Source organism: Momordica charantia (assembly GCF_013281855.1).
Source record: "Momordica charantia cultivar OHB3-1 chromosome 1 unlocalized genomic scaffold, Mcharantia_2.0 BLBB01000001.1, whole genome shotgun sequence".
Taxonomy (NCBI): Eukaryota; Viridiplantae; Streptophyta; class Magnoliopsida; order Cucurbitales; family Cucurbitaceae; genus Momordica; species Momordica charantia.
Window position 1 is genome coordinate 3609364 of NW_028275157.1, and position 11061 is coordinate 3620424.

The following is an 11061-nucleotide window of genomic DNA, read 5'->3' on the forward strand; positions in this document are numbered from 1 at the left end:
GCACATAGTCATGGAATCTCACGTCCACATACTCTCAATCCTGATCGGATGAAGTGTTTTAATGGTTTTACCTAATTGATTTTCAACTTCGGCCTTTTACTCTTTAAACTTTCCAAGGGCTTTGTACTTGTGTTGCATTAGGCATAAATAATCATACCATTAATAATCATCTGTAAAAGAGATGAAATATTCATACCCTCATCGAGCTTTAACATTCATCATACCACAAAGGTCTGAATGTATAAGTTCTAAGGGCTCTTTGGCTCTATAATCTTTTCCAATAGAAAGGTCTTTTAGTCGTATTGCCTTTAAGACAAGATTCACATGGTGGTAAAAAGTCGTCTTCTAACTCGTTTAGAAGGCCACTATTGACAAATCTCTCAATCCTATTGAGATTAATGTGACCCAATCTTAAGTGCCAAATATGGGTATTTCTTTAGGAGAGACTTTTTACATTTTTGTTTGAGTTTTATCATTTTTAAACAACTCGATATTTAAAAATGCTTTAGTTATGGTATATCTTAGCACATACAAGTTGTTTTCAAGTTTAGTAGAGCAAATATTCACTCCATTTAAAAAAATGAACGCTTCATTTGAATTAAAACAAATGGAATACAAATGTTATAAGAAACAAGAAATTGAAATTAAGTTCCTTTTTGTAACGCCCCGTGTCCTTCAGGTTAGTTTAATCTTGAATTAGGAGGTTTTCATTAAATTCTAAATTTATTTTAATTAAATTTATGTATATCGAATCACGCGTGATTGGTTTTATCTCGGGTTGGGATGGGTTTTTTTTTAGTTGGTTTGTTTTAAGTTGGGTTGGTTTGGTTTTTTTTAGAAACAAAAAGAAACAAAAGAAACCCTAAACCATTTCATTTTCTCCTTTCCCCTCCCTTTTGTTTTCCCCAGCCGCCAGCCCCCCCCCCCCCCCCCCCCCACAAATTTCTTCTTCTTCTTCGAGCATCCCAGCCGGCACCCTGCTCCTTCTTGTTCTCCGGCGAAGCGGCACAACAGCAGCAGAGAGCTCCACGTCGGCGTCCTCCCGCAGCAGCTCGCGGCGGCGCACGAACGACGGTGTCCGATTTCCCACGGCGGCCGCGTTCCTCAGATCCGCTACGACCTACGCGTTTTCGGCCCCATCTGAACAGGTCCTCGTTCCGGCGGCTTCGAGTAGACCCGTGAAACGCCGTTTTGGCTGCAGCACCCAGACGATTCCATAGCAGTGACGGTTTTCCCCAACGACCCAAGCTCCGGTGTTGCCTCCGACTGAGCAGCCGCGCAATCAGCACGAACCCGGTGACTTCGAGCTTAAATTTTAGGCGTATTCTTCTTTCTGATGATAGTTGGCGTTGACCCACACCCGTTCATAGCTGGATTTACGATACCCACTCTATTCAGCTTTGGTTCGGCGTTGACCCACCTCTAATTGGACCCAAATCAGCATTACCCATTACTTTTAGACATCGGGACAGCAAGCTTAAGGCCTTTTGAACTCAGATTGGGAGCCCGAACCCCTTCGACGTCGACCCACTCCTAACCCAAGTTGTTTTAGTGTGAGTTAGTAGGTAACGACTCTACCTAAACTCGGTTTCGTTTATAACTAAATGTTTCTAATTGGTTACTAACCTCGAGATCATGCTCTTTTGTAGTAGGAAGTGTTCAACGAGCTTCGGAGCTTTAGGACGAGTGTTTGTAAGTAGCACGGGGGCGGGTGTGTGCGTTGATGTGTGTTAATAGAAATTGTTTTTGCTGATTTTACATTATAAACATGTTTCTCTTATTATTTTAATTGTTGGACAGGCTTTTGAGGGCGATGCTGTTATTGTAACTCGTGATTATTTTATATATTGGATATGTCTATGACTGGTATTCATGTTTGTTGTCTGCAACTTTAGGAACTTACTGATATGGTATGGTTGGAAGTGATTAGGATTTGTTATGTTGTGAAGAATGTCATAGGGTTGTTTGTTGAAGCTTTGTGTGCGCTATGCTGTGAGCAGGTTGGTTGTTGTCAAATTTTGTGTTATTGAGACCCGTGATGCATTGAAATTTTACTAGTGGTTGTGTTGTTGTTGGGCTTTGTGGTGGTTGGTGTTATTAGGGAAGTAGTACTGAAATCCTGGTTGGAGGCTAGAAATGATATGTGGAGTTATGAAAGTTACGAAGTGAATGGGTGAGTGTCAGGGCCTCGGGTATAAATGGTCGAGGGCTGATACGTCACTAATTGGGTATCGAGGCCTCGAGTATAAATGGTCGGGGGTCGATACGCCAATATTGGATAGAGATGAGCGTCGAGGCCTCGGGTATAAATGGTCGGGGGTCGATGCGAGGAGTCTTTCGAAAGGAGAACTATCGGGGCCTTGGGTATAAATGGTCAAGGGCCAATAGATTGTAAGACATCGAGGCCTTGGGTATAAATGGTCGAGGGTCGATGCAGAGTTCAACGCCTTGGGGATAAATGGCAAGGTCGAACGCCAAGCCTCTGTAGATGAATGTCGGTCCTTGGGGATAAATGGCAAGGGTCGATACGATTCGAGGAGTTAGACTTGGAGGACTAACATAGTGTGATAGGTTAGGAGTTGCTTGGAGGCCAAGGACCAATACGCCAATAGTTGAAAAGACATCGAGGCCTCGGGTATAAATGGTCGAGGGTCGATGCACTAGTGTCGGGGCTCTGGGTAAAAATGGTCAGGGGCCGACACTACCAATAGAATGGTCTTGAAGAGCTTGAATATCTGAGGTGAACATAGATGTATTTGAGGTGTTAGGGAGCCAAGTGGGCGGTAGTTGATTTTATATGATTGTGGTTAGCATCGGGTCTTATAGAGCATGTTTATGGTTGAATGTATAATGTAATAGTAGAGCATGTCTGTGGTTGTTTGCATACTATAATGATAGAGCATGACGATGTGTGTTTCCTTTATGGTTATGAGCATGATGTTTGTGTGTGCTTGGTGAGGGCTACTTACGGAGTATATTTTATATACTCACCCCCCTCTACAACTGCTGTTTCTAGGAGGAGAGTTCGTTGGTGACCATGGCAATGACGTGGATGAGACATGACAGGAGAGGACCATAGGCTGCGTAGTGATATTTGCTTCGTTTAGGATTAGATGGTTTTGCATGATTGTTTTGGAAATAAACTATTTGTTCCAAGTGAATTGATGGGAGTCCCCACCTATTGTTTTAACTTGACTCGGAATAAGTGTTTCTTTTATTTTCTTTCGTTCATTGAAATTATTTAGTTGGAATATTGGATGTTGCCGGGTGGTGTTGTCCACGGAGGACGCTTGGATGATAGATTAAAGAATTGATGTTTTATTTTTGTTATAGTTTGATGTATTGAACAGAGTTGGGGCTATATTTTTATAACTGGTTCATAGGGAGTAGTTTATCTCGGATTTAGAGAATAATATTTGACAGGGGAAATGAATAACGTAACCTAGAATAGCGTAAAATGTTATGGGGCGTTACACTTTTAATTTTGTTGAACTACGTATACAGTATCTAATAATATATACAAATTATTGTTTGTAAACAACTCAAGCTCCCCTACTGCCACAATTGAGACGACCGCTCTTGTTCCAATCTTGAGTGACATCTCTTCGGCTTAAACTGCCTCCAGGAACTAATTCCCTTAAACGAAGAACAAACGTGATTAGTGGCTCCTGAATCTAATATCAAGGCAGAGCATCATTCTCCACTAAAAATGTTTCCAAAACAAGTCAATCATATTCACCTTCATTGGCTTTCTTCTTATCGGCCATGTATTTTGGTCGATTGCATTTCTGATGCTCGTCCACGTTGCATTTTCCTTTGTCTGCAACCTTGGCCTTGCCTTTCTTGGTAGCCATAGTAGCAAAGTCAGGTTCAGGTCCCTTACTAGCAACCTTCTTCTTCTTGAAAGCCTTACTTTTAGAAGACCAGGGCACAGACTTTGTTCCAGAGGTCGAACCTTTTTGAGGTGGCAACGTTTAAGTCTCCTTCCCGTCCCTTATTTTTCATATGTGATGGTAGATCTACAACTCGTTTAAGAGCCTAGTAATCGTATAATCCAGCTTATTCATAACCACATTGATGCGGAATTGCAGGAAACTCTACAAAGATTCAAGAATGAAGCTGACCTGAGTCTGCTCGGCTCGACCTCATTCGACTCCACGATATTGAAGTGGACCATGAGGTTGAGAACATGTTCTCGCATTGATGAGCCCTCCTTCATGCGGGAGTTGTAGACAAACTTAAAGGCTTCCTGTCGAGCCTGTGAGGACGGTTGTCCAAACATGTTCTGCATTGAGTCCATGATATCCTTGGCGGTGACCATGTTCTCGTGCTACTTAGCAAGGACATCAAAAATGCTCGCTAAGATGTAGACCCTGGTCTTTTTGTTGGCCTTGATCCACCTGTCATAAGCGTTGCGCACCGCCATGGCGGCGTTGGGTGCAGGAGCTTGATGACACTCCTCTTACGAGATTAACCTAAGATCATGTATCACGAGTATAGTGTTTCAGCTCGATTTCCATTGTTTATAGTTCTTGCTGTTAAGTTTATCCGTGTCTAAGAGTGCAACTATAGAAGTACCCATGCTGAAAAAAAAAACTTATATTAGTTTAATGCATTATCCTTTAAACCCAATCAAATTTTAGCAAAGTAATTAAGCACCTTAACAAAATTGTTTTGCAAAAAGGCTTCAGTTATTTAGAGCAACAATCATAGTAGGGCAGACAATTACTTCTTCACTAAATTGAGATGTCGACTAAATTTACACTATAATAACTCTTATTCCTATAATATTTAGTCATCATTTATTTGGTCAGAAAAAATGCTAACTAACTTAACTACTCCCTGTAAGTGTGACCCACCATTTTTAGACTTCAGAGATTCGCTCCAATAATCCTGCCATAGGGAAGGAAAATATTGGAGCAAAATCTAAGAAGCCCTTATCCATTTTTGGAGTTTTCATTGGTATTGATTTCATACAATGGACCCTCCGTAGGGATGGTTGCTCTAGGACGACACGCAGGTCATGTATGAAATCTCACGGTGCAAACCAATGGTAGAGACCATAGGATGTGTTGTCACACGTCTTTCTTCCACTTACTATGAACACTATCTCCATTCACCTCGATATTGAACCATGCAAACACCTTTCGGAGGGAGGCCACGTCCAGGACGACACGAGGCCGAGCATGAAACTCACACTATGAACATTAGGGATAAACGAGAGAGAAAACATATGTTATATATACCTCGTATGTCAAAAATATACGCAGTATATTACATATTCTCCACTGTTCCCACTTACTATTCTAAGACTATGGTATATTACTTAGCTAAATCCTGGCTAAGCGAAATTAACTAAGTGAATTTTTAGTTAGCCCAATATACCTGTTTATGTTTATAGTTGTACATTAATGTTTTTATTTATTAAACGTTTTAAAAACTGATCACACTATTGCATGCATATAAAATATTGACTAATTCAACCCTCAGGCCGGTTTCCATGTAAAGGTGTTCCCTTCGGTCAGCTTATGTACGTCAACCAAAACAGAACCTTGCTTAGAGAGAGTTCCGTTATAGGAAATATTTTATATTTAGTATTTTATTATTTCATTTTAAACCTAGGTAGAAAAAAAACTACCCACTAATCATATCATAATATATAACCTAAGGTCTAATTAATTTTAAACCCCTTTAAATTAATTAACTTAGACCCTATGTTTGCAGGATTGTTTTTTAATACTATTAAATGTTAAACTAATTACGAAAATATGTCACTTCCTAAACTATTTCCAAAAATAATGCTTTGGAAATAACAAGTGTGAAATGACAAAGACTGGTCGTCTCTAGAGACGACGAGCTAACGACACTTTCAAAGTCCACGTTAACTTTTTTTGTAAATAACGCTAGAGACGACCAAGTTCGTTTTTAAACAGCGTGGACCGCCACACTGTTTTTTTTTAATTACATTGCTTGGTAAGAGACGACCAAGTTTCATTTTATTTTTATTTTTTACTAACTGGTCGTCAGCGACCAGCATTATTGTTTTATTATTATTTTTTTTTTGCTTCTTAAGTTATTTACTATATTTATTTTATAGTTTCATTTAAATTTATTTAATATTTCAAGGTTTAATTTTGTTAATACCATACTTTAATTAGAAAATAATATTCTTAATTTATCAATACTAGAGAATTATAGTGAATTTATCAATAGGAGATTATAAAATAATATTAAGAGAGGAATAAACTATTAATTAATATCTAAAAGGTAGAGCTGAATAACAAAAATTAAGCATTATAGTCTATCAATCTATCTAATGTGTCCCACATAGGGGAGATCGTCGATAACGATGTGGCTGTCGACGACGAGCTCTCGGTGCCTCTGGTGTTTGTTGATCCTCGTTAGTGTTGATGTATTGTTCATACTCTCCACGCCCACTTCCATGACCCTTATAATCATACTGTACTGGTGTGTGAACTTGGCTCGAACCAGGAGTCGGTATCATAACCATAGGTATGGATGGGCCGACATCATCCTGTGTCTGTGTGAAAGGTGGAGCGTCATCAACATTATGATACATAACTTCAGGTTCAGGAATGTCAAGCTCGTTTGGAGCATCCCGCTCTATTTGACGACGTCCTCTACGCTTAGGACCGTGAGTAGGTGTAGGTACTCTATACAACTGATGAAGCCTTTGAAGATATCTCCCACCAGTGGTACACAAGCTATTAATATCTTCTGACAATGAGAGGATACTAATTTGTTCAAAACATGTCGCATGCGTAGAAACGAAATTAAAATAAATATATATATTTAAATTCAAATAGTTTGTAAAGTCAAATTGAATAACATTGAAAAACATACAATAGCACCAAACACTGTTCCTTCTTGAATGATATAACATCTAGTAATTGAAAAATACCAACTCATGTATCCGAGATCGCAATCACCATCATCGTCCACGGGATGGCAATATAATCTCTACGCATGCGCCACCTAGCCACAAAAGGTGTTGTATGGTCCTGCCATCTCTGGTGTCGAAGGTCTATATCATGTATCTTCGGGTCCAAATTAGGAACATATGGAATTGATCGTTTCATCCCGAACTGCCTATCAACTATATATGGATGATGTCACTCAACAACATGAAAACAAATGAGTGGAATCACTCTGCACCATATCTCATGTCCGTTGCTGCAGTAATCTGGTAAGGATGCAAATTCCTTATTATATGATTCTCGAATCATCTGAAATATTTAGGAAAAAATATCATGTCAAAAGTCAATCAAGTTATATTTATAATTTTAAATATTTAAACAAGTACCGATCCTGATGTTAGGAGATCCAACATGTATCTGTACTGAACCAATACATGTATCGATAATTTTGTGACACAAAATTGATCTCTCCACCTACAATAATACTCTAAGTTTGTAAAGTTGTGTATATATTAAAAGAAATAATGTTATGACACAATGAAATAGTTAGATAGGCATACCGTGCAGCTAATGGTCGTCCCACGAGCTCATGTTCCACGATGTGGCGACGAGCTGGAGCCATGTTTGGGATCCCAAGCCCATACTTGAAGGAGTATGATCGGACCAGCAATGCTCGTGAATCAGATCGACATGCCTTGCATAAATGTCGATATACAACCATGCCAAGCATGCTCCTCCGCAACTGAATCATCCAACAATCTCAAAATCAGCCAACAATGGAAGGAACATCAAGTGGACCAAGTTATTAGACTTATCGGCAAATAGGCTACCACCGATAAGTTGAAAAATGTAAGCACGAGCATATATAGTAATGGTGTCCTCTTTAGAATTGTCATCTAAGTTGCGTAACTCTGAAACCAACCATGGTAAACTAAGTTTAGATCCTCTAATATGGGAGTCGTCTAGAATCACACCAAGAAATAATTGATAGGTGGCTTTCCAATCCTAATGTAGTGGCCTGTTACTGGCTCACCATCTATCGGTAACCCGAGTTGCACTGCTACATTATCGAGAATTATCGTGCATTCACCCTCAGGCATGTGAAAAGTGTGAGTCTCCAGCCTCCACCGCTCCACAAGCGCAGTGATCAAGTGCCACTCTAATTGAATAAATCCAACTTTGGCAAATCCATAAAACCCGGAAGCACGAAGTGCTGGTTTAATCAAATGATGTAATGGAATGGTGGGATCAAATACTGTATCTCTACGCTTGAAGTGCAACTCCTCGTTACACTGACCTTCCCAAACTAGTTCTGATCGATGGCGCGCTTGACAATACAACACTTATTGATCTATCGGATTTGGATTTAGCTCCATAATCTATTACCATAAATTATGTGATGATGTAGAATAAGAATCATGATATAAAATCACTGAAAATTTAAATCATAATGTAATGATTAAATATTTAAATAAATAATGTCAGCATTGAAAATTTGAACAAAAATAAATCATAATGTCATCATTCAAAATTAAACAAAAAGGTAAAAGATTATAATGACAAAAAGAAATCATAAGTACATGCTACTATGACAGTGCTTCCCTCTTTCTCGAAGGACAACTATTCTTCGATTGTGACCAAGTTGGTTATATAACTTGTATCTTTGTTGGATACTAGATTCTCTCTAATCCATCTCATTATGAATACGTCAACTTGTTCGTCTACCAAGCTGTCTAAATAATTATGGATCAGGATTCAGGATAGCCATATTTCGATGGGCAATCCAGTAATATTCATGTGGAACTAGTTCTAATTGATGAGCGTAGCATGCAACATACTTTGTAAATTTGTAACAATCATTTACATAATCTTCGTAGTTTATGTTTATATGGGAGCAAACTGACATGAAATAAGAGCATGAGATGTTAAATGATTGTCATTTGTTGCATGTACATGAACGTTCATTCGCATTGAATCTCACTATTTGTGTTTTTCCTCCTTTTGAATTATAGTAGTTAATTCATGTATTCACATAAAACACACCAACAACTCTATCATAATTCACTATCGTGTGTTTTACTAGATCTCATCGTCCATTTAAGAAGTTTATCATAAAGATACATGTTTGAATAGATATCATCATAAGCATAGTCATTTAAGAAGAATGTTGAAAGTATTAACAATGAACTACATATTACCTTGTATACTTTTCATTTATCGCTAAATCATTTCTTGCTTTTTCCCTTCTCTTCTCAAAGTACTTAACACATTTGTAAAATATAAGGTCCGCAAATGCAGTGATAGGTAATATACGAGCTCTCTCGCTCAGTGAGCAGACTAGGCCACTAAGCAGGCATGCAGACTAGGCCACTAGCAGTTGATGAGTTTAGAGCGATGAAAGAGCATTTTCGGAAGAAGGCTAATGGGCTGAAACATACGATTCGAAGACAAAGTCAAAGAGTACTGGACATCTCGCAGGGTCTTACCACCACGCTGCAGAACGGGAAGCAGGCGGGCGATAGGCTTAGATCAGATGCAAGCAAGCTCTGTGAAGGAAGTGGAAAGCTCTTTTCTGACTTTGATTTGCAGGGGAGCGGGTCTGAGGCAGGCCTTCCTGTATCGTTGGTAGGCACAAGGGTAGGTTGAAAGATTGGTAGTCATCCACTCATATCTATACCCACGATCATGTGATTGGGTAAACTTTTCAATTCCAATGTTACGAAAGAAATCCATGTAAGTGTTATTCATTTGATTAACCTCTTCAACACACTTGTTGTACTGTCGAACTTCGGATTGAAACCCAGCACGATATACCACATTTTTCAATTTATTACTCGTCTTTTTTATTTAAGTTGCTCATAACATGTCATAAGCAAAATCTGTGATATGATTTAGGTCCTATCGAACCATTATATGGATTATTAACGTCTAATATAATACCCCGTGACGGTCAGATATCAAACATGTTTCTTCATGCGTAACAATCTTTCGTAGGTTTTTTAAAAACCAGCCCCAAGTATCTCGACTCTCCTTGTAAAGAATGGCAAAAGTAAATGGCAGCAAATGTCCATTAGAATCAACTGATATTGCAATCAAAAGTTTCCCTCTACACTTTCCATAAAGGTGACTTCATCAATTTGAAGTACGGGGTGAAACGTTTTAAAAGCTGCAATACAAGGACCGAGTGCCCAAAAGACGGAATGAAGAATGACGTGACCTAGTGTCCCGTAATTCTTGAGTTTCCACTCAATAGTCATTCTTGGATTAGTGTGTTTCACCATGTACATCCACTTCGATAAACGCTAGTATGACTCATCCGAATCACCAAATACTCGAGCCAGTGCCTTTGTTTTTTCATCTCAAACTCTTATGTAAGGAACATGATATCAAAACTTTTATTTTAAACCTTGAAGTGTCACTATTTTTATAGAAGAGTTATCTCTCACCACATCATAAATTTCAATACTAATCATATTTGAATCCAATTGAGCATGACTTTGATTGAGTTCAGAGTAAACACAAGAATGTTGATTTTCGTACTTCGTGATTTTCCAAAGGTTCAACATTTGTTTACGATCGCATGGAGTTGCCACTTGCATCCATCTTCCCACTTCTAGCATCTAATTACCCACTTCGATGGTGCTGACTCCACAACATCATATGGGTGGTGACTTTTAATTGAAAATTGTATCACAATATGTTGTATTATTTGTTTATCTTTGCATCTGAACCCCTTGTACAACAGATCATTTTCCACAGCGATGGGTTCAACGATCAGATCATGTTCTCTAGTACTATTAATGATGTCCATTACCAAGCCGTTGAACATGTCTAAACGGATATTATGTTCAGGACCCTCGAAATCCAACTTATCAAACTCATCATATGTTGCAATTCTCAATTCTACAAGACTATTTTCAGCATGTAAGTTTATATCCTCGTTTACATCATCACTTTGAAGAACATTTGGTTCAGGCTCAGGGTCAAGGCATTGGCTCTCGTTGAGACATTGGCTAGATGTATCCTTAACTATGTTTCTAACACACACAAATAATTCCACCATCTATGGGGAGAACACTACAATTGAGAACATCAACTCCAATGCATAGTGATTTGAAACAGG

General features: G+C 38.7%; 1 long non-coding RNA gene across 1 annotated transcript; it reads left to right on the plus strand.

The window, feature by feature from the left end:
• The first annotated feature begins 945 nt into the window (after positions 1-945).
• On the plus strand, positions 946-3332 carry LOC148213105 (uncharacterized). Its single transcript, XR_015789526.1, has 3 exons — positions 946-1565; positions 1650-1692; positions 3017-3332. It is a non-coding gene; the product is annotated as an uncharacterized LOC148213105 (long non-coding RNA).
• Positions 3333-11061: the final 7729 nt, after the last annotated feature.